Genomic DNA, 23854 nt, shown 5'->3' with positions numbered 1-23854 from the left:
TGCTATCCTCATTTAGCAGCAGCAGAGCAGTGTCAGCAGCTCTATACTGTGCTCTTTTGTTCTGCTTCTCTTTATTTCAGTGGTGTCTGCACAGCTCACCTGATGTCACTGGGAGAGAAAAAGAGACTAGCAAAACCATCTGAATTATTCTCATAGCTGGATTTATGTAACATAAGACTCATGATCCTGAGTGTACTTCGTTTCATACATTACAATGTCAAAGTACTCTGTTGCATAGCAAGCTAGGTAGACTGGAATATAAAGTGCTTCCGGTGGGAAATGAGGAGACAGACAGAAGAATGTTTTCCTGTTTTCAAAAATGCTAGTCAGATAGCTCTGTTTGAAAGGCAGCCCGTGTCAGTGTGAAATATTACTGCCATCTCTCTTCCTCCCTGGCATCTCCAGGGAAATGAGTCACACCTGGTCGCTGCCCTTCGTAGGGTGTTTGATGTTCTAAATTCCCATCAGCCCCGCACAGCTAGGATGATGTCAGCACAGTTGACATTGTTAGATCCCTGCTCTGCTTACATCAACTCCCTGTCGCTCGGGTGTCAGATGAGTGTGAAGAATGGAAGGGGGAAGTGTCTTCTTAACAACAAATCCCACTGAACCCCACGTCTCTAGGATCCTGAAAAGACATCTGGCACTTTGCTTTGGGGATTTCCTGAGCTTGCCAGAATTTTAGTTAGATTAAAATACTGTCTCTGTGAGTCAAAAAGAAACCTCTCGTCTTCTTCCACCAGGATGTGTATGCTTTTACGGGTACTTCACATCCAACTGTTTATCACCAAAGTACCATGTCCTCATGCCATAATCCCTGAATTCCTCAGGGAAATACTTTCTTGGCTTGATAATTTTACTCCTGCTTAAAAACAGAAAAGCCCAAAGGGGGCCATCTTATCACTCTTCCATAGTCAAATGTCATAAATAAGGTATAAGTACATAAAATAGACAGTCATCTTACAAAAAAAAAAAAAGAAAGATGGTTGTGCTAATGAGAGAGGGATCCAGATAGAGTGTAGAAGCATTTCCTGGATGCACTCAGAAGACTAGAAGCATTAAATACGAAGCATAACAACAGCACAATGAACTCAGACAGCTGCAGCCTTCAGATTCATCTATGTATTGATTATCCTGGGGAAGGCAGAGAAGACTTTAGGAAAAGGACCTAAAAGGTTACTTTGGAAAATGTTTCAGTGCAACAGCCAATAGAACGCTGCCCCCCAATGCCAATAGCTGTCAGAAACCCCAACAATGAAGATGTAATGTCTACTCTCCCGGAACAATGACTCCAAATTATTGTATCTCAGCTCTTTATGCAAATGTTTTTCATTGCTTTCTAGCTCTCTTTGTGCTCACCCACTTACTCATCTTAGGACCATTTCTGGCTACTGCATCTCTCTCTATGATAGTTAGAGCCAAGTGACCGAGGTGGGTAGGTTAGTGGACACCAAAACGCTATGTGATAAGTGTTCTCATTAGCCCTAGAGTACAGAGGCAATAAGAAACAAAGGGGAAGACAAACCAAGGCTCTGGAATGGCAAGAAATCCTCAGAGTGGCATACAGAGTCTTCACTATTTGGTTTTGTTTTTGTAATTGCAATTCAAATGATAATTTTAAATCTGGATCCTTTGTCCGTAGAACACAAGCATTAATTTTGAATAAGCAGTTCCAGAGGGTTCGTTTGTCTGCCAGCTTACCCAAGTCACCCAGAGTAGGTATACCCCACACAAGGAGAAAAAGACACTGCCTTAGACCTCCATGGTGAGAACAATCAAATGAGTTCAGAGACAGGGCTCTGTCTTCACAATTCCAAAACCTGAATTGGTGAGGCTGGTGGCTAGGGCAAACATTAAACACTACATTGCTTGCCTTTCTTCCAACAGATTCTCTTTCATGCTGTATTCTGTTTACTTACTGGTCCCTCACCAGAGCCTAGATTGAGTAGTAGCTCAGTGGTAGAAAGTTTACTTCACACTTGGGGACCGTGCATATGGTCCTCAGTGCTACACACACATACACAAACGAGCCCCTCTAAAATACACTTTCATATTTTTGGTTGTTGTTTGCTCTACTGAACATCCTAGATGTCCTTGTACTCAGACCTAATACCCAGGTGTTTAGAACAAACTTTCAGGTCAGCCTTGGTGGTGCAGACCTTTACTACCGACACTCAAAAGACAGACAGAGGCAGGTGAATATCTGTGAATTAGAAGCAGCCAGGTCTACATAGTGAGCTCCAGGCCAGCCAGAGATAAGGGTATTCAATCAAAATCCTAAAAAGAAAAAAAAAATAGCAGTGTTTGTTGAATGGGTATTTTATTTCTTTATATCTCTTGCTTTTAATGCCTACTTTATCTCTGTAGTTTTAGAACATGGTTTTATAACCCTTTTCATATACATAAAAATAGTCACTTTGTAAAGCACACTGGGATGTCTAAGAGGGTCCATTCCAGTCTGCAGGTGCCTCCTAATTCTGAGACCCAGCATTCATACAGCCAGAACTTAGGTCAGCAAAAACAAGGCCCTCTACTTGGAAGTTCTTGTTTCGGTCAATTAAAAGGGAGGAGGAGGCACTTTCTTCTACTCTGCTCTCTGTAGCTCATCTTTCTTACTCAGCATGTCCTGCTGTTTTTCTTTTAACTTTTGGGTTTAAAAGAAAAAAAAAAATCCTCTCTGGAACACTTGCAGGTTGCTTATGAGAATGTAAAGTGGAACAGATGCTATGGAAAGCATCATAGGGCTCCTCCAAAACCTGAACCCAGAGTTACATAATCCTGCGATTCCCATTTCCGCTGATATATTCAAAAGAACTGGAAAGGAGGGATTCAAGCAGGCGTTCTGCACCCATTTTCATCTCAGCTTGTGCACAATAGCTGTAAGGTGAAAGCAACCCAGATGGATGAATAAAACATGGCATATACATAAAGTAGACTTTTATTCAACCGTGCAAATGATTTTGATAACTACTACAATATAGGTAAAAACGAAAGGAAGTGTTGCTAAGTGAAACAAGCTAGTTATGAAAAAAAAAGATGACTATTGTATGAGTCTGCCTTATATGCTATATCTAGAGAGTCAAATACATACAGGGGGAAAGTTCATTGAGGGGTCCCTGGGGCTGGACGGAAGCAATGTGAAGGCTCTAAGTGTTGCATTGTGTTTTTTTTTTTTTTCTTTTTTCTTTTTTTCGGAGCTGGGGACCCGAACCCAGGGCCTTGCACTTGCTAGGCAAGCGCTCTACCACTGAGCTAAATCCCCAACCCCTGCATTGTGTTTTTAAAATTAGCTAAAATAGTACATCTTATGTTATGTATATGCCACTATAATTTTAAGTGTATCCTTTTAAATTGTATTCAAAACATTTAAAATTATAATCCTTTTTCCTATAACTATTTTGGGGGTGATTAATGAAAAACTTGAACACATGCTGATTTGCCCAGACTTTAGAAAAGACATAGTAGAGACCTGTCAATAACCACTCATTAGTCTCATTCCAATCACAGGTTACCATTGCCACCTGCAGTATCCATTGCCACCTGCGGTATCTGTTGTCTGAATGGGTACCCAACATTCCAACCAACCCGAAGCTTCCAAGTCATTTTAAAACGGACCTCAGTTTGACTCCTTTGTCATAAGCACAGTCGTATACCTTTTCCTTTCTCACCCTTGCCTTAAATTTTTAATAAAATGTGATTGATTAGCATTCAAATCCAAACACAAAACCTTTATTGACCTGCACTTACATTGATCAATGCTTCTAAGAAATTCAAAGCTCTTCTAGTCCCTTGAACCTAGAGCATCATTTTGGACTGGCAGGCTTTCAGGGTGTGCCTAGCATTCGTTTAACACATTTCGTAAGATGTGTCCCAACAGCATATCACAGCCCTGCCATGACTTGGTGATCTGTCCTCCTGCTGATTTCACGCCTCGCATTTCTAAGGTAAAATTATACATTGTTTTTCTCTCACTCAGGTACCCTGCTGTCTTTCTCACCTTCATTTTACATGCTTAATTTAGAGTCCTGTAATCTCAGTCTTAGGCAGGAAAATCCAACTGAGGATGGGTTAAAGAAACAGCCTTTTGGAAAATGAACATCAGGCAGAAACTGATGTACACACACACACACACACACACACACACACACACACACACACACAAATGGTCATTTTGCTTTCACTGAAAGCTAGCTAATCAAACTAAGAAAAACAGCTAGAAGCATCCCAGACCTGCAAAGGTTTATTTTAGCATTTTTGACCTCTGAAAACACAAGATATAATTATGATAGACCATCGCTTCTCGGCCTTTTGGCTAAGATCAAGTGTAGTATAATTATGATAGACCAATTTTAAGCTCTTGTTTTTTTTCCTCACTGGACATTAATCCATGTCAAATTTCCTGATATGTAGTAGGCCTTCAGTTTCACTCTACAGATCTGTTGTCTTCTGAATCAGTAAGCAACGCCAGTGGCTTGGCAGTAGGCTGCTGAGTAGAGGGAAATGCAGGGGAATAAAGCCTAATTATTTTGTTTTGCACATCACCGAGACACGGCTCTGAAGAGTTATGACAAAGCCTCTGAAATCATCAATGTCTACATTGAGTAATAACAAGAACTTGGGCAGGAAAGGGCACATTTGAGTTTGGCCTTAAGGAAATAGTAAGCTATGAAAATGTCTGAGGCAGGAATGGGTACTATGAAATTTGTGTCTGGAGGCATCAACAGTTTGAGGATGCGATCAGATTTTTTACATACAATTTTCTTTCAAATATAAGATCTTGGGTTTAGTCTTGAATGATAAAATCTTGGTCATGAGGCAGGGGAGATGGCTTGCCACACATGTACAAGGACCAGAGTTGGATCCCCAGCACCCACATAAAAATCTAAGCACAGTGATGTATACCAATCACCATGATGTGATTCTAGCCCTAAAGAGGCTGAGACATGAGCTTCCCTGGGGTTTGGTGGCCAGTCAGTCTAGCAGAATCTTTGATATGAAGTTGTACTCTAGACCTTGTCAATATTAACTTCCTTATTATGCTAGCTGCCTTCTAGGCTCCGCTGTCCAGTATCCTTATTAGTAATTTCCCCATTCCAATGTATGCTCCATTGAACTTGCTCAAATGAAAATCTGACCATATCACTCACCACTTTGAAATCCTGTGACAATGGAAACAATTTCAACTTAACTCCTTCACATGAGTCCCTTTGGCTCTTGACCTCTTGGCCAAGCTGTCCTTTTAGCACCATCTCCCATCACACCCACTGTTGACACGGCAGTTCTAGTCAGCTTCTTTGATTGGTTAACTCTTAATCAAAATGTCAAACTCCCTTCAACGCCATTCTCCATAGAACAGCAGGTCACCTTCTTGCCCTGAGTTCTGCTGCCACTTGATGGATGTCTGACTATAACTTAGGATTTTGGATTCAATCATTCATTCAAACACCATCTTCCTTCTCTCTGAGACCAGGACATAATTCTGTTCCCATTAACCTCAAGATGAGTCTTGCATATTTAAAAACTTAAACTGCATACAAAATTCCATGTGTTTATCTGGACGATGTAGGAAAAAAAATCTGTCTATAAAACATCAAAGGGGTTCACAACTCCCTAAAGGCTAAAGGTCATTATCACCCTAGGCTGTGCCCTTTTTTTCCCCCAAGCATAGAACATATTTTGCTCATCATTGTATAACCAGCTTATTGAAGAGTCTGATCTCTATGGGGGCATAAACATGAAACAGTTTATTTTTCTCTAATCCTTACTTTGAACTATGTTCTGTCAAATCTGCCTGCTCTGCTCTTTAATGACATCTCAGACAGAGCTTATAACTTTCCACTCCCTTTCAGTTATTAAAATAGACCAGTTCACATGTTTGGTTCCTAATTCAAACAAGCCAGTTCTAAAAAAGTCACTTTTGAAACAATTAGATATTTAAACATGGATTAGTATTAAGAATATCATAAAATCAGTGTTAGGATTATTTGATATGATAAAAAGTGGTTTTATTTTTTTTCTTAATGCTAAAACCTTACACACATTGAAGTGTTTTTGAATAAAAGCTGTGATAACTGGAGCTTGACTCATATATAATATTTTAAAGAAAACATAGGAGCAAGAGATTAAGAAAGGTTGACAAAGTACTAATACTTATTGAAGCTGGAACACAGTTTATGGACAGTTAATAAAGTATTTTCTAAGGGTTGGGGATTTAGCTCAGTGGTAGAGTGCTTCCCTAGCAAGCGCAAGGCCCTGGGTTGAGTCCTCAGCTCCGAAAAAAATAAAGTATTTTCGATTTGTATGTGTATTTGAAATTTTCTCTGACAACGTTTTTTTCTAAATTTGTTCCAGTCCTTTGTCAAAGAGCCTTCTCACCCTTATCCAGTAGCATTCTAGCGTTAACAACCGGGTCTACAGAGACGGTAAGGCTAAAGAAAAGTCCCTTGTTTCCAACCTTAGCCAACTTAGCTGGTATAAAACACCCCTCCCACGGCTAGTGGGAAGTAAGACGATGCCACTGTTGCATATCTGGGAAGAGATGTGCAATAGCACACTGTAGTGTGGCTTCCCTACAGGCATGATAGACAGAAATGGCAGCATTGAGTAACATAATTAACAAGTGATGACCTTTTAAAGGTTTGCTGCCTGTGGTTCAAGATAACAGATTCTACTCTGCCTTCCCTTCATATTAAACCAATGTTTTCAGCATAATACATTCATGCAGTGGCAGGTTAGGAGACCTTGTTTTTTATGGTGGCTTTATAACTACTGACATGCAAGATTCCTGAACATTTCACAACCATCAGCCATGGGACACCACTGCAACTCTCCAGCAAACCAATTCAGCACGTGGTAAGGACCAAGGTTCTAATGTGAATGGCACTTCATGGTCCTTATTCTCTTCTCTGAGCAGGCATAGGTCCTCTTACTTGAGCATAAGAAACCAGGTCCCGGGGCTGGAGAGATGGCTCAGTAGTTAAGAGCACCGACTGCTCTTCCAGAGGTCCTGAGTTCAAATCCCAGCAACCACATGGTGGCTCACAACCATCTGTAATGAGATCTGATGCCCTCTTCTGGTGTGTCTGAAGACAGCTACAGTGTACTCAAATATAATAAATATTAAAAAAAAAAAAAAAAGAAAGAAACCAGGCCCCTAACCCTCACCCCAAATAAAGAGACAAAGAAATAACCACTTCCTTCTATGCCACTCTCTTCTCATGTCATGCTGAATCCTTCCATCAGTTTGGCTTCTTGATTGACATTCCAACTTGACCATGTGTTTGCCTCAAAAGAGTTAGGCACACTACTCTACAGTCTTTAAGAAGGCCATCCATCTCTCATATAGGAATCAATTTTTCATGGGTTGTATTTCGAAGCAAGAGGATAAGAGACACATTTTTTCCTCTTAATAAACACTCCTCGGATATTGATGCTTTAAATTACTGACTGAGCACCCTCTTGGCTTGTGCTTCAGTGTAATGCATCTATCCATTATGTATAGCATTTGAAAATTCTGAGTAGTCTAATCCAGGCTGTTAGTTACATATGTCTGTCCTGTGGTATAAATCATATGACATCAACTTAACAATTAGAAGCTACAAAGTATATTTTCATATTCCTATTAAGAAGACTAAGCCTATATTTGTTTTGGTTCCAGTAGATGAAACAGACACTGTGAGACAACTAAAAAAACCAGTTTTATCACAATGAAAAGGTTTTAAAAATACTACCTAGTGCATAGTCCACTTATTGTTACTCAAATGAAAGGGTACAGGTTTGCATGGATTTCCAAAGTGCAAATCAATTCTAGGATTGAATCCTAAGCCATTTGATGTATATGATAAATGACTCCTTTACGTAAGACGTAGGTTGTATTGCCAAGGTTATAGGGGGCCATGCTGAAAAGATATAGAATATTCAGCCAATCTCTTAATGCCCTGAGAATTTGAAATTTCTCGCACACATGCACATACAAATCACCCAACTTGTCAGCAGCAAAAAAATGGAAAAAAAGATTGCATGTTAGTAAGTAGTAGATACATTTACATATCCATTTAATATTTATATGTCCAGTAGGTAAAATACCTATTCTGCACTCGAGGAAACCACAATGAAGCAATGTGATCACCAGGACAGGAAGTCAGAAAGCCCAAATATGAAGAGAATGTTTCTGTTCCAAAACCTATGGGATTTACTCAAAAATCAGTCTTTTTGATAGGAATACCTTTCTCAGTTGACTCTATCTTTTCATTACAGGTAACTACCACCTGCAAAGCTGCTTTCAAAGTTTCACCAATGCAAATCTAGAGGGAGGAAGAGCACAAAGTTCAGCACGACCTCAAACTCCTCCCCTCTGCCAGGTTCTCCTAAAACAACACATTAAAAACAAGAGAGCAATGTGTCCACGATGCTTTGTTTTTATTACAGCATTCTGAATCTACATGCACACAATTTTTGCACACAAAGGAGGGAAGAAGACGTGGCTGCCCCTGCTCATCCTATGTTAGTGGTTGAATTCTTTTAACAAGAAAAAGAAGAGGAGGGGTTGGGGATTTAGCTCAGTGATAGAGCGCTTGCCAAAGGCGCTGGGTTCGGTCCCCAGCTCTGAAAAAAAGAAAAAAAAAAGAAAAAAGAAAAAGAAGAGGAGGAACAGGAGGAGAACAAGAAGAACACAAAGAACAAGAACAACAAGAAAAACAAGAACAAGAACAGTGAGAAGGAGAAGGAGCAGGAGAAGGAGAAAGAGAAAGAGGAGGAGGAAGCAGGAGGATAAGAATAGGGGTGAGGAAACATATACATATATTCAATGAAAGTGTTATAAGATGACCTGGGGTCTTCAATAGAAGACAAAGGCATGATAAAAAAATGGATAAAACTATGTAGTTTATCTGTGAATTTTTATGTGGTTGACAAAATGCCATTGGACAAAGGAAGGAGGACAGTCATCAACTGAAGTGGGGAGGGGTTGAAAAAGGAATTTGTTCCCATTCTTCCTTGTCCCCAGTTCCTTCTCTCCAGACACGGAGACATGTTTATCACATGGGGTCTTATATCCTATTTCAGGAGGAGATCAGAAAATTCTTCCAGGGTTTCATAATTTGGGAAGAAGGGCAAGGTGAAAAGTGAGTGTGACATTCCTAATTCTGTGGTTTTCTCAAATGCCAACATGCCTTATCTTCATGTAATAAATATCAGCTGAGTCAGGTCAAGGCATCGATCACTTTTCCAGCCTCAGCTGTTTCTCCAACTCCAACTGCTGAAGATCCAATGCCAGGGATAGCATATAAACCTTGGTAAAATTTCAAGGATAAGATAGATAGATAGATAGATAGATAGATAGATAGATAGATAGATAGACAGACAGACAGACAGATAGAAGATAGATAGACAGATAGGTAACAGAAAGATAGATAATAGAAAGAAAGAAAGAAAGAAAGAAAGAAAGAAAGAAAGAAAGAAAGAAAAGAAAGAAGGAAGAGAGAGAAAGGCAGGCAGGTAGGTAGGTAGATAGATAGATAGATAGATAGATAGATAGATAGATAGATATAGAGTTGGTAGATGATAGGTAGATGATTGATGGATAACTAGATGATAGAGAATGATAGATTATATATGATAGATAAATAAATGATATATTATAGATGGTATATAAATAATAGATGACTAACAGATGACAGATATATGGTAAACAGAGAGAGAGAAAATAGACGATAGGCAGGTAGATAGCTAGATATGATATATCAATGATGATAGATGATAGATAGATAGATAGATAGATAGATAGATAGATAGATAGATAGATAGATAGATCCACTTCAACTGAATAGGATTTTTTAATGCACTGAGCTGTCTAATGTCCCACCTGCTATTAGTCTGTGAAAGAAACAGAATGCATACACACACACACACAAAAAATAGGCCTTAGCACAGCATTCCAGAAGCAAAGGTTGAACTAAAAAGTGTGCAAAAGCAAAGGTGAGTCTACTTCTAAGGAACGATTATTTTCAGATTTTCATTATCTTTAAATCCAACTTATTTAAATCATTACTGAATAGGCGTGGCAAGATGGCTCTGAGGGAAAGGATACCTATCACCAAGTCTGGTGATCTGAGGACCAACCCTGAAACCCACTTGATGGGAGAGATCTAACCTCTTAAAGTGATGCTCAGACCTCTGTATGTGAGCGCTCACTCACCTACACGTGAGCATGCATGCACATGCGCACAGATCCACCCCCACACACACACAAAGAATTTTTAATATTTTTAAAATGAACTGATTAATCCAGCAATACTGCTCTGAGATTCACTGAGAACACCCAAGAGCTTCCAAACAAAAGTGTCTGACAAATTTTTGTCATTGTTGTATTATCTATTTATTTTTTATTAAAGCATTTTGATGTATGTCCTTTTCCCTCAGCAAATTGTGTGAGTACACACTCATACATGAAGGTGAAGAGAGAGGGAGGAAGGAGGGATGGAGGGAGAGAGGGAAAGAGAGATAAAGATGAAAGAGAGAGAGAGAGAGAGAGAGAGAGAGAGAGAGAGAGAGAGAGATCTATGCATGTTTGTGTGGAGCCACAGACTCATGTCAATATCTTGCTTTATGACTCTCTACCCTGTTCTTCTGATAAATGGTTCAATGAACATCCGTCTAGAAGCAAGTCCTGAAATTCTCTTATCAACACCAGGCTGTCTTGGTTGCTTTACTCTTGTTATGATAAAACACGGTGACAAGGACAACTTAGAGAAGGAGAGGTTTATTTGACTACAGTACCAGATAGCTAGGAGAGCATCTTGGTGGGAAAATGTGGCAGCGAGCATTGGGCAAGCATGGCGACTGTAGCTGAAGCTAAGGCCTCATCTCTTCTTAAATTGCAGGCAAGAGTGAACTCTAGTCAAGTGGCTCAAGGATTTAAACTCTCCCCCACATGAAGTAACATACTCTCTCCAGTAAGGACACCCATCTTAAACCACCTAAACAGTACTACATACTGGGGAACAAATTTTCAAATGCTCAAGACTGTTGGGGCATTCAAACTACCACATGGGCCTAGCATTGCCTCCACGGCAGACTTTTTTTGTGCTGGGGATCTAAATCCTGGTCCTCATGTTTGTACAACAATCACTTTACCTGTTGAGTAATAATCCTGGTAGAGCAGCATTTTTTAAAAATTTGACCTGAGTATGAGTTTCTATATTTCTGATCCAAGTATATACAATTGCACTCAGGTTATGTATTACTCTTTGTGTTAAGACCACACTAGATTATAATCAAGAGAGTTTTATTGGGGAGCTGTTTTACTTTAATTAACTGCTTGCGATTGCTTTATCACTGATATGCAAGCTGGATATTAAGTGCATTGAGCTTTAAAAGAAACCCCCCCCAGTTTGTAAGGAAATAAATGTCCCTGACTGAAGATGTAGTATGCACAGTTCTGAAGTAGAAAATAGTGGGTAAGAACTAAGTAGAATATACCCTGCAAAGTACTTTAGAAACTGTGAAATGTCTCAAAAAGGTGATATTGAAGTTGGGATCAGATTAATGCATTGCTGCATTTTATCTTCTTTAAAAGTAAAGTCACTAACTGAATGGAAACTTAGACTAATGGTTCAAGAAAAGGGATGGTTGGCTCTTCTGTATGTTGGCACATGACGTGTGGTTTTTGTAGGATGGTTGTGAGACTAATAACATACATTATATTTTCTCTCTTTCTCCTCTGCTTCTCACTTATCAGAAATGGTATCCCAGCTATTGTCACTTAACTGGAACTTGAGAACGGCTGGTATACACAGGAAAAAACCAAGCCTACAGTCATTGCCACCAAAGCTATTGAGTTAGAATCAATCTACCTTTCTGATCCAAGTATATACAATTGCACTCAGGTTATGTATTACTCTTTCTGTTAAGACCACACTAGATTATAATCAAGAGCGTTTTACTGGGGAGCTGTTCTACTTTAATTAGGTATACTACACATTGATAATAGTGCGAAGAGGTGTAATAATGCTCACACACTAAAGGGCAATAATGGCAGGTACAAACACAAAAAAATCATAGCGATTTGGGAATAACAGATCGCTGAGAGTGAACAGCGTTATAGAGCCAGATGGTCCCTAGAGACGTCATTGCTTTGCATAATGATCATTGATGTACATAATCATAACCTTGAGTCATCAAAAAAGGTTGAATAATGTTCAGACCTCTGTAATTAAGGAGACAACTCAGTGTATCATCTACTTTAGAAATATTTCCCAAATAAACTCCCGAGTAAAATATAAAACAAATACAGCTTACATTCTAAAGCAGCGGTTCTCAATCTTTCTAATGCCATGAACCTTTAATACAGTTCTTCATGACACACACCCACACACACCGTGAAATTATTTTGTTGCTACTTTAAAACTGTAATTTTGCTAATGTGATGAATTATAATGTAAATACCTGATATGCAGGATATATGATATGAGTCCTGTCCAAGGGATCATAACCCACAGATTGAGAACCACTGTTCCATAAAGTTCTATAAAGTGCTATATTTGCCAATAGCTTAAAGACTTTAAGACTTATATAAGTCCTATGTCTTCGTCTTTTATATAGATAGAGTATCTAACCATAACTTTGACCATACCCCGTTTAGATAAATTATGAGGGCATGGTCCTTGTGATTCAACTTAGGAGCACTCCCATCCACCTACCCTCAACACTGGAAATGCGATTGAGGTGTTCAAGAACGCAGCTTCTAGAACTCACACTGGCACCTCAGTGTCAGGTTTCCCCTGACGATTGCTTAGGTCACATAGTCAGTAGCATTTCTTGTGGCACCCTGCATGGACTAAAACACAGCTATGCCCCAGGACCATGTCCAGCATTTGTCCTTTGCCATTCATTGCCAAGCCCTTGGGAAAGGATTTCAGAATTTTCCATTCCTATTTCTAGGACAGCGTGGGAAAGAAATAGTCTCCCTGAGGAACATTAAGAAAGAAGGCGAAGATGAAGCTGGCCTTTTGGATTCTATTTTCATAAGCTCTTTCTTTCAGCAATCCTTTGACTCACCATATTTTTTCGGAGGACACAGCCACTGGCAGTCTGGTCTCCTCTCCAGTAAGAGATGGTAACAATTATCTCTACATAGTTTAGGGTAGAGGAAAAAGCATAATTTAAACCATAAAGACAGTCAAATTATAGTGTTATTAATAAGGTGAGTTTCCACTAGATATAACCATATAAACAAAACAATTGCTGAAAAGAATTCTTTATTCCAATAAAGGGATGGGGGGGGGGGAACCACAACAGTATTTAAAGATCTAAATGAAAAAATACCTGAAAAAAGATCAAGGGACTGTCACCCATAACTATGATACCCTCAGATACTGACGAGTTCTAATCAAAGGCTCTAGAGAAGCAGCAGGTCAGGGAGCAGCTTTCCTCTGACAGTCTTCTTCACCTAAAGACCAGATCCACCAGAGAGGAGCACAGAGCTCACATAACAAGACGAAAGAAGGAATACTATGATACTCAGACAAACTTCATCTCAAGATACTGCCTGTCCTTCACTCTCAGTGTGAAAGACTCATTTACTATGGGAGAACTAACATGAAAAGCCTGTTTGGAAAGCCATATGGAAACCTACGACTGTAGAAGCTTCCTAAAATATATACACATGTATATGTAAACGAGTTTAAATGGAGTTACTATGCAGTAGTGGCAATACTATCCCAACCAGACATCATATGCTACCAAATAAAACCCTAGGAGTAACGGCTTACATCAGTTTTAGTTATTGGCCAGTCGGGTTTCCTAGACCTCCAACAATATTAAAAAGGCTTGGCACTGTGTGGCAAGGCCATAGTCCCTGAAGAAAGGTCCAGAGAGGCTATTGATGAAAGTACAATCCAGTTGCATGAGGAAAGCCCAGCATTCTGGAAACGCCAGTACCACGGTACAACTGTTAAGAACAGGACCCGCTATAGAGCATAGCCAGCCTGGGCCTGGGAGACAAGTTGCTGTTCTAAGCAGTGCAATGCGCATGTACGTCTAAGCCCTTCCGAGCCTCAACAGTCCTGAGTCCTAGAAGACCGACACTGAGCAGCAGATGGTTACAGGACTTCAGTTCTGCCCTGATCTGACTGTGACTGTGTCCCAGCTCTTCCTTCTTGGAATAAGAAGGACTTAGCTTATTTTTATTTTGCAGGGGACCATGGTTGAGAGACTTTGGAGTTTTACAAAGACTCTGGATACTTTAGGACATTGGATATTTTAGAGAGGCTTGGACGTTGGAAGCGTCTTCGGATGTTTTATTTTTTTAAAGACTGGATTTTTTTTTAAAGCATTTGATTTTGTAAAGACTGTGGTACTCTTAAAAGTTAGAATGTTTTGTATTGTGATATCAATGTGAATATGAGATCTCAGGGATGAGCAGAAAGGAAACAGTTATGAATTATCAGCCATGTGTTTGTGGGTCGAGTTCAGGAGGGGTCAACTGTTGCTAACTCATTTTTATGTCAGCTTGACGCAAACTGTAATTATCTGAGAAGAGGGAGTCTCAATTGAGAACATGCTCTTACCTCAGTGGCCTGTGGTACGTTTTCTTGATTGGTGATTGATATGGGAAAAACACACTGTGGGCAGTGCCATCCCTGAACAGGTCGTCCTAGGTGTTATAAGAAAGCAGGCTAAGTACACATTGAAGAAGCCAATAAACAGCACTGCTTCATGGCCTGTTCATCAACTCCTGCCTCCAGGTGCCTACATTGTTTTGAGTTCCTGCCTTGACTTTCCTCAGCAAGAGAATGTACCATGTAATTGTAAGCTAAACTCTTTCCTTCTCAAGTTGATTTTGGCCGTGGTATTTTTATCACAGCAACAGAGGTTCAAGGCTGAATGAAAACAACATGAGGTAATTATAGGCAGCCATCCCTCTCTGCTTCCGGACTGCGACCACACTGTGACAGCCACCTCCTTCCTATCCCTGCTGTCATATCTTCCATAACGAACTATAACCCCCAAAGCTGGAAGATGAAACAGACCTCTCCCTTCCCTAAGTTGTCTTGTCACAGCAATGAGACAAGTCACTCACACAAGCCTATAACTTGCTAAATGGCTCTACCTTGTAGACAAGAGGGTCAAAATAACATGAAAATGGTATTTACTAAATTAGATAGAGTCTGAAGCTCATAACTGTGAGAGCACGGGGACCCGCAAGTTCATTTTAAAAACCTACATTTTCAAAAGAATATCCAGAAACCAGAAGTGGTTAGAAAAAAGAGATGAGATTTAGTTTTACTCTTCTGGGCAGAACTGTAAACACTTTCTTTTCCAACACCAGGGAGGGCAGGCAGGGTGTGCGCGTAAAATCTCTCAGATGGGATCTCCCAGGGAATGTTTCGACCTCCAGCACTCAGGAGCTTCACAGATCGTCACAGCAAGTTCCAGAACAGGCAGTCTAGAAGAGTAACTGTGACTTCTAGACAGTCGGAGTTGTGAGTGGGATGTAATGGTGTCTGGTGGTTAGTCACCCGAGGTTTGAGCAGAGGTTCGGGGATGTTGAATAGATTCTTCCCAAGTTAGTTAACTGACTAAGAACTCTTACTCTTCCTCCATCCTGAGGCTCTTACAATTCAACCTAGGATATCTGAGAAATTTTCTCTTATCAATAGACATAGAAAAGCAGATACTTCGAAGCAGAGAGTTCTGGAATTTTAGAAAATTAAACTACCTCTGACAGTTTCTATTAAATAGCTGGTAGGTCTTTCTGGAAGCTTCTAGAGTGAACTGTAATGTTCTCTGTAGCTCTTATCTTCCAGGACGACAGTATGCTGTTGTAGAAATGCTATCGTGATGACAACAGTGGATGGTAAAAGAGAAGCAGGCATCATGAATAGTTCATATTCTCATTCAGCAATGTCCTTGTATCTAGTTGTGTGCAAGTCTATTTTCCCCAGTGATTTATAGATCCTCACTGCAGATCATAAATGATGCTGAAATATGTAGTGAGCCATATTGGATTTGGGCCTGGCCACTTTGTGACTGCATAGCTCAAGGTGGCTACATGACTCTGGGCTGCATGGCCTCAGAGGTTCAACCTTGAAATGACTGCCATACAAACATGAGATTGTTGAACTAAAGCCTCTCCCAGGAAGACCCTGGGAGCAATGACAGGATGTTTCAGCCTGAGCAAAACACCAGATGTCCCTGAGCAGATTCCTGAGAAGGGTTCGACCTTTTCAAAGAAAATGTCCCTGGAAGACTGTTGCCTCTTTGTTATAGGAGGGTATCTTGCAGTGTAGGGATTCACCTTATATCCTTGGGCACTTCCCAAACTCCCCCACCCTAAGCTTCAGTTCATGCTTCTATTCCTGCCTCAGAGCTTTAAATGCTGTACATTTCTCTCAATAAATGAGACCTTGACAACAGAATCTTGCTTGGTCTCCTTCTTCTCTTCACCCTCATTTGGCCCACAGGTAGAAAGCCTCTTCGGGACCCTGAATAACTGGGTCCCTGCTGGTGGGGACAGAAATACACCTCTTGCACTTTCTCTTCTCATTGTTTTAACTTCAAAGCGATCATCTTTACAGCAAACTGTATCAGCTTCTTTTTGAAGTTTTATTATAGTTTCTAACTTTTTTGTAAATTAAAAAATAAGATAATGAGAAACAATAACTGAAAATGGTACCACATGCCTTTAATCCCAGCACTTGGGAGGCAGAGGCAGGTCGATCTCTGAGTTTGAGGCCAACATGATGTACAGAGCGAGTTCCAGGACACCCAGAACTACACAGAGAAACCCTGTCTCAAAGAAACAAAACACACAAACAAAAACAAAAACAAAGAAGAAGAGAAAGAGGAAGGGGAAGAAGAAACAAAGAGTAAACAATAACTCAAAAATCATCATAGAAAGTATTTGCAACACGATTCATTCACAGAAGATGTTGAGATTTTTCTAACACGGGTGATTGTTGTCTGTTCTTGGTTGTTTGTAAAGCAGTGCTAAAATAGGATAGTATGAATATATAAGTTGATTGTATCTCTTTCATAGCAGTGCTAAGTGTTTAAGAATCACAATTGTAAAAAAAAATCCATTTTAATGTGTCTTTATTTTTATTACACCCGTTTGTCATCAACAAAACACTGTGAAGTTTCCTGAGGAGAGAGGAGCTCCCTGTATTGGAAGTGTCTCCAGAAGAAATGGTTTTAATTATCACTGGTATGATTTCAGATGCCGCGTTAATCGCGGTGCCGCCATTGATGACCTCCCCTTTGAATCTGTTTTTATTTTGATCCTGTAAAACACATTACACTTTTAGAAACCATCTTGCTCTTTATTTTCGCACGTTCCCCCCGTATTGTTTGTCATTTCATCAAATGTCATAAGGAAGGGGATTAGAGGTAAATTATAACTCAGCGTGAGTTATAACTGCCTCCTCTCAAGCTATAACAGGAATGCTCTGGAGAGAGAAAAACCATGGTTGGACTTCTGTTGCATTTTCTACTTGTGCAGCATCCTGTCATTCCCTCAGTTACTCCTTAATCCCATTTCCCATTCCCGAATTTAAAAGTGTACAACAGAAATGAATTCTGCCTCTGTCCCACATTATATCACACAGTTCTTATCTTATCCCTTCGGTGTTTTGAGGAAAGGTCTTATTTTGTTTATTGCAGTCCAGACTGGCTTTGAACATGGAGCCCTCCTGTTTTCACATCCTAAGGTCCATTCCATCATTCACAGCGCTTCTTTTTAAGTCATTTGTTGGGTGTCCTTTTGAGGTCTGAGGCACAAAGATAAGGCAAATATGATACAATGTTCTCTGGGATCATCGTGGTGCCATTGAACGTTATTATGCGGGAATGCAAAACCTCAAGTGAAACAAAACACGTTACTGATTCTTAACATTGTATAATTAATTTTCAAATCATAATCTGCATCTTTATAAGTATTAGAGGGGAAAAGGTTGGAAACTAATCTCAAAGCATGAGAGAAGGTGAGCAGAGCTATTTATCTTGATTAAAGTCTTGAATGATTTAACTGCAATTAGGCAGACAAGTGCCTACAACTGTATTTCTCAAAATATGGGACATAGTGCTCAACAAATACATAAAAATGTCTTTCAGAAAATAAGTCGATTTTCTCAGGTGTAGTTAGAGAACTGCTTGTTTCCATGCCCCACTCAAGATTGACCTGCAAGGGATTAAAAACCTTTAAACTTGAGGGAAAAAAAAGTGGAAATTGAATTTGAACAGTCCTGGGTCACTCTGCTAATATATGAAGGGCATTCAGGATATTTTTCACCCATCTCTTCTAAAAAAAAGCAGATGAAAATAGCAGGACTACAAAGAGTAGAAGTACATGTTGATGTCTGAAAAAAATATGTAGTTACAGAACAAGAGAAAAAAAAAACCCTCTCCTTCTTCATTTCAAACAGTTTCTATCTGTGGGGTTTTCTTTTCTTGTAAGACATAGGAAACATAAATCCTTTCTCAGAAACTATTCTATTGGTTGTGGCAAATGTACATGGTTGTATAATATCTGTCAAAAATAGGACAGAGAACAATTTTATTGTCCTACAAAACTCCTCTGTTACTTTGTGGCCCGACTCTCCCTCCAAGTCCAGCCAATGATGTAGTCTGTTTTCTGGCCTTATAAATTTGGCTTTCCCAGAATATGATACCAATGACACAGTGTGTAGCCATTTGAATGGTTTCTTTCACTGGCCATGGAGCATCTGATGCCTAACCACACTGCCCCATTCACACACAGGTCCCTGTTTCTGCTTTACTGCAGGAGCCAGAGCCCTGCGGTAATGTTGAGAGTGATGAGTGGATGTTGCTTTTGTTTCCTTCTTAGCAGAGAGAAGATTCCACTCGACACAGACTCTGCACATTTCATGTGTCTGGTATCAGGAAGATGCAGCTTTACCAATTCCTTAATTCACTGTGAATTTTGCTATCTCCTTTGTTGATATTTTAAGCCATGAATGGACACTGAATTTTGTCAAATGAGAAGTCAGGGCAACTATGATAAAGATCATGAGATTTTTCCCACACTACTCTTCTGAGACTATGAGTATGGCGATTGATTTCAAATGCGGAGCCGTTTCTACATTTCAGAATAAAACCCATTTAAATCATGATGCATTATTTTGTTTTTTCTAATATTTTATTGATGACTTTAGATTCTCACTTTTATATTGATAGGTTTCTTTATTTGTATTGTTTTTTTTTTTGCTGTTTTATGCATCAAGGTAGAGTATATTGAATATTCCCTTTATTTTACATAGACTTGGCAATTTTTTTCTTAAAGTTTTAGTAAGCAAAATTTAACTACTAACTTGATTTATTTCATAGACAGAAAGATCATCTGTAAGCTATGATAATTTTATAAGCTATGATAATTTCTGGCTTTTGGGAAATGTATTCTTTACTGCAGTTATCAAATATGTAGGCATATATAAAATTGTTGGAAATAATCCCCTATCCTTTTCCTGCCTATAGAGCCAGTAACAATGTTTCCCTCTCATACACAATATTAGTAACTTTACATCTTGTATTTTCCTTCCTTTTTCAGTTATATAAGATGCTTATTGGTGATATCAGTCTTTGAGAACAACTAGTTTTTAGTTTCTTTTTTCTCCCTTTTTTCTTTATTTTTTTGTTATTGTTTTTTATTTTCTGATATTAATTCCTTGATTTCTACTCCTGTCTTCAATTTTCTTTTCACTTTGTTTTCTCCAAGATTTAATTTGTTCTGCTTTTTTTCCCCCTCTCAATTCTTAAAATTTAGGAAATAGATTTAGCTCTAGGAAACTGATGAGATTTATAAAAACAAAAAACCAACTCCATGCAGCCCAAATGAAGTAGTGAGAAGCCAAAGAAACTACACATTCATACCCAACATGGTAGAGCCATGAGTTTACAGGGGTCAGTTATAGATAAATAGGAAAGGTCTGCTTCCAGACTGTGGGCGACTCAAAAGCAGCTGAATCACTTAAAAATTCCAAACAAACACATCCAACAACTCAGGAAAACACCATTACTAGAGTCCCTGTGCGCAACTTTCAGGCAGCTAATGTCAGGGAGGAGTCTGCTGGCAATTATTTATAGCTTATATAACTTTAAGGGAGACTGTGTGAGCCTTCTGAGTTTCATGAACCTCTTCCATTTTTCCATGAAGGAATGTTCCAACCCACGAAAGACAGCTATACAACACTCCACCCCTGCATCTGTTTCTTAAATGTCTGTCCTCTCTTCTGCAATGTTCTCCAAGTATTGAGGAGATGATATATTTGTGTAATTGTTTTCTTCCATTTATTACTGAGTCCCTGGGCTGCTATGTCATAGCGACAGTCACTTACTCTTAGAAGTTTGATTAGTTATGAGTCTCTACAACAACTTCAACCCCTACCCGAGAAGCTGCCCTTGACAACTGTAGCACCAAGCTATAGGAATAAACAGAAAGGTTGAGAAGACATTTGATAGGCACATTATGTCTGCTTAAATAGATAATCACAGCAATCTACCAGCTCGGGCATATAACTTCTTCAGACATAGGATTTTGTCTGTTGTTGTTGTTGTTGTTGTTGTTGTTGTTGTTGTTGTTGTTGTTGTTGTTTTGCTTGGTGTGTGTGTGTGTGTGTGTGTGTGTGTGTGTGTGTGTGTGTGTGTGTGTAGGCTGGAGGGCAACCTCAAGTGCTGGTTTTAAAGAACTATCTACTTTTATTTTGAGACAGAATCTCTTACTGGCCAGGAACTTATCAAGTAAGTTAGGTCAGCTGATCAGAAATCCCCAGGGATCTACCAATCTCCCGTCCCCAGGACCAAGATTGTGTGAATTAAGACCACTGAATTCATGTCTGTATGTTTGTCGGTAAATGCTTTACTGACTGGGCTATCTCCTAAGCCTTTATCCACAGGTTTTAATTTTGGTTTAGTTTGATTTAGATTGGCTGTTGCCTGCCCTTACAGTACCAAACATGATCTCCCTCCTGTGTAGAAGACCTTAAATCGAATGGAGAAATTATTGTATTCACAGTAGTTGTGACACTATTACACTAGATGGCCAACTTTGTCATATGCTGACTGTGTTAACAGGCAATGGGCAGAGCTCAGAAGGAAAGTTGGTGCTAATTCTCTCTTAGCATCCTGTAAAATATCCTTCAGCACCATGTACGCTAACCAACAAGGATAGACATGGCTTCATATCCTGAAATCAAAACCTGTGATAGCTTCAGCAATGGAGGCTTTACATCTAGTTCTGGCATGCAACCAACAATGGTGACAGTTGCCTGTATTACATTTAGGACTTCTGTAGCTTTTCTAATCAATAATTCATAGCGAAGTAGCTCACAGGTGACTGGGATTTTACCCAATAAACATATGACTCAGAAGAGGGACTTTTTCTATTCATGTGGGTGCATTTGCTTAAATTCCTTAACTGGTGTGTTAACTATTCTTTCTACCAGTTATTTTTCTGAATCTGGGAGATAGTCAGTTCACTATCGTATAATGAACCCTCTTACAGATATTATGTAAGTTCTCTCAAAATCTACCGATATTCCTCCTAAGCAAAGAAAAATAATCTTGCTATTAAATATTTTGGGGGAAATACTAAGAAAAAATTAGCAAGGCCAACTACAACACAATAAAAATCTCATCACTTACGTTAACTGTCAGCCAGGTATCGTGGTATACATAACTAATACAAGCAATTGGAAGGCAGAGGCAGGTGGATCTCTGTGTGTTCCAGGCCAGCCTTGACTGCATAATGAGTTCTAGGACAATGAGGTCTACACAGTGAGATCTGGCTTTAAATCAAAACAAGAAAAGACTCTGTCAATTGCTCCATCAAAACAAGAGTAATGTTTCGAACAGAAGCATGGATGGTGGACACTGCCTCTTCTAGCTCTTCATAACTCACAGTGAGTCTTCATAACCATCTGGCCTATCCATACAGGGGCGATGTCATGAGACCACTATATATTTCCTATATAGACTTGGTGGGGCAGCTCACACTGCTCGCCCTGTACTTGATCTGACAGGCTCCCAGCCTGTGCTGTGAACAGCTTCAGTGTTTTTCATCACCAATGTCTGAATTGACCATAGACTCTGAAGATCATATACACTCTCAGGATATTTTCTTGAAGGAGAAAAATGTACACAATATTCTCTGGGTGAAGGCTTATTGCCCAGTGCTACAGTCCTGGGGTGATCTGGACTTTTCCACCTACAGAATTCTGTTGTGCACACTTTTGTGAACCGTTTCTTAGGCTTCAAAGACAGATGAACCAAAGAATCATCTTTTCCCCCCTCTGGGGACTCCAGCCTGACATAGATCTTATCACATTTTCTTCCAAATATACAAACATACTTTTTATGCTGACTATTAAATCATTCAGACTCACTGTCTTAGGTTAGAGTTTTACTGCTGTGAACAGACACCATGACCAAGATGAGTATTATCAAGAGCAACATTTAACTGGGGCTGTCTTACAAAAGGTTCAGTCCATTATCATCAAGGTGGGAGCATGGCAGCATCTAGGCAGGCATGGTGCAGGCAGAGCTGAGAGATCTACATATTTATCTGAAGGCTACCAGCAGAATATTCACTTCCAGGCAACTAGGATGAGGGTCTCATAGCTCCCTCCCAACACACACACAGTGACACACCTATTCCAACAAGGCCATACTTACTCCAGCAGGACCACACCATCTAATAGCGCCACTCCCTGGGTCGAGCATAATCAAACCATCACATAGCCTCGCCTCTTTTCTTTCTATTTTTTTTTAAAGTTAGTAAATATTGGATTCTTCACTTACATTTGCAGATTTATATTTTTTCACTTATTTCTGCCTTTTGCATCTTGTAATCTGAAGCCTTATTGTTAGGCACATATATGTTTAAGATTATTATGCCTCCTTTGTTAGTTCTTTATAATTATATGAGCAGGTTTCAGTGTCCATCCTTTTTCACATACAATTAGGAATAATGCCTGACAGCTTTGATTTTTGCACTATATATTGGTTGTCTTTCTCAAGGAAACTTTAATACCTCCTCAAATTAGCCCAGTTGTGGTGACATAAATGAGAAATGTCCCCCATAGGTATTTGAAGGCTTGGTTCCCAGTCCATGGCATTGTTTGAAGAAGATTAAGTGATATAGCCTTGCCAGAGGAAGTATGTTTTGGAGCCAGATTAGGAGATTTAAAGACTTGGACCACCTCCAGTTTGTTCTTCCTGCTTCACGTTTTCAGTCCAAGAAGTAAGCTTCAGCTTTCGGGTTCTGCCACCATGCCTACAACTGGCTGCTAGGCCTTCTCACCCACGATGGACTCTGAACCGCTGAGACCATCATCCTCAATTCACTTTTTTCCCTTATAAGTTGCTGTTGGCTGTAATATTTTATCACAGCTGACAGCAAAGTAACTAAAACACTAGTCTTAAGATTCTTTTTTCATAAACTTTGGAATAGTCAACTGTAACCAAAGAGCATTTTCTATAAGAACATTGCACTATCCTGGAGATTATATCATTTGATTTAAGAAGGTTGAAGACAATTTGATTAGAATTTGAGATAAAAAGGACAAGCAAGATGTAACTCCAACCAGCTGCTGAGTGGAAGGAAATAAAAAAAGAGAAAGAGAGTCATGCCTTTTGAGCTAGAGCACAAGAGAGCCAGTATGCTCACCAGTGGAAGCCAGCAAACATCTGCATAGTGAAAGGGCAAAAGGTATCAAAGAGTGAGAAAGCCCAGTCTTCCACAGAAAGTCTGGCTTTTGGATGCCTCGCTTTTAGCCAGCATCCTAAAGAAAATTAGCTCGATAGGAGGAAAAGGAAAAGCTTTGGTGTTTTCTGAGTTAGA

General features: G+C 39.5%; 1 pseudogene; it reads left to right on the top strand.

The window, feature by feature from the left end:
* Positions 1–4292: 4292 nt before the first annotated feature.
* LOC120095788 (U2 spliceosomal RNA) lies at positions 4293–4441 on the top strand (annotated as a pseudogene).
* The last annotated feature ends 19413 nt before the right edge of the window (positions 4442–23854 follow it).

This window comes from Rattus norvegicus, chromosome 11 (assembly GCF_036323735.1).
Source record: "Rattus norvegicus strain BN/NHsdMcwi chromosome 11, GRCr8, whole genome shotgun sequence".
NCBI classification, from domain to species: domain Eukaryota; kingdom Metazoa; phylum Chordata; class Mammalia; order Rodentia; family Muridae; genus Rattus; species Rattus norvegicus.
This window is presented reverse-complemented; position numbering and strand designations above follow the sequence as displayed.